The sequence below is a fragment of the Cyprinodon variegatus genome, unplaced genomic scaffold, assembly GCF_000732505.1.
Source record: "Cyprinodon variegatus isolate N-32 unplaced genomic scaffold, C_variegatus-1.0 Scaffold479, whole genome shotgun sequence".
NCBI classification, from domain to species: Eukaryota; Metazoa; Chordata; class Actinopteri; order Cyprinodontiformes; family Cyprinodontidae; genus Cyprinodon; species Cyprinodon variegatus.
Window position 1 is genome coordinate 172,802 of NW_015150932.1, and position 1,493 is coordinate 174,294.

The following is a 1,493-nucleotide window of genomic DNA, read 5'->3' on the forward strand; positions in this document are numbered from 1 at the left end:
CTTCTCAGTTCAGAGGGGCCCCCTGTCTGTCTTTGCCCAGGGCCCCAAATTTCCTAAATCCAACCCTTGGATGCTGGTTTCATGCAGAACATTCAACCTATTTTATCAAGTCTTTTAACTGCTGAAGTTCAAGTAAAACGGCTGCAATGTTGCTATGCTGCCACTAGATGGAGCTCATTAATAAGGCAGGCAGGTCTAGGTTGGATAAAAGATGCCTTGGTGCAGAGAGGCTGAGGTGTTTGAAGTCCTGCATTGTTGTAAAGATGGTGGTCTGTCATAATGGGAGCAAACTGTCTGCTAATTTTTTCAGCCTTTTGCAAAATCAAAGCAAATCTACACCAAGCAGGTCATTTTTCTCCAGTGTGATTTATTTCAAACTTTGAGTATTTCATATTTTTATTCAGCTGCGTTTCTGTTGTTGGTGTTAATTTATGTAAACCCTTAAATGTTCTGTTAAAGGGACGCACAAAACACCAACTTTGGAACCGGTTGTTGGTTTTGGACAGAAAAATAAGTCGTCTTTGTTTCAACCATTACGGTAACTTTTGAATATGCTTTTATTTGGAAGTGTAAACCTTTATAATGCAAACAGGACATGATTACTAATCCTCTTTTAATGAGTTTCTTTCAGAACTGAATGTTGAATGACGTTAGGCAAGTGAAAAAAACCTCTTTAATGTAATGCACACATCCCATAAAACTCCAGATTATTGCTTCTGACACACTAAATATTCTTAGTTCTGCAACTAGTTCAGCCTAAAGTACCAAGAACCCGGCTGTTATGTCAGGATCATTTTCAGGTTTGCATATTTTCATCATCCAACGCCACCGTGTCATGATGCAAGGCACAAAAGGGGACATAAATGTGGATTTACACCAAACCAGGAAATAACAGCAGTAAACATGCCAGGAAAATATTTTCCTCTGGTATAGTACAAAAGAAACAAAACAATTTACAATTGTTGACAGAAAACTGATAGAAAAGTTTGCCTTTGAGTTGAAAGTAAACAATAAATCCATAAAATATTAAAAATCAAGAGAAACAAATCTGATAATGATTACAGTAGTTTGCTGTGTTCCTGCCAGAAGAACCTGCAGCATCTCTCTGACGTTATAATAGGTTTGAGGAATAGGCATAAACAAGAATACTTTATCCAACAAGCAGATCTCAAAACTTGCCTCTAAAATAAAAAAGAACAAACACTAAAAGCAGCCGTAGTCAGATTTAATCAAAGTACATAAAAATGCACGATTGCTTTACAACGAGCTCTTATTAAGAGCAAATCTTTATAAAGATGGGGGGGTATTCTTGGTTATGCCTAGGAGTCCAGTGTAGCCCAGTCAGCCTGATGGGCGGAGCTTGAGATTGCAGGATGAGGTCAGGTCCTCCGGCACCGCAGGGGTCTGACAGCAGGAAAACACAGGAGGAAATAAGAAGGATTTTTTCCGACAAACTTCAATACTATGATGAAGCTAGTTGTGACTTACTGAGA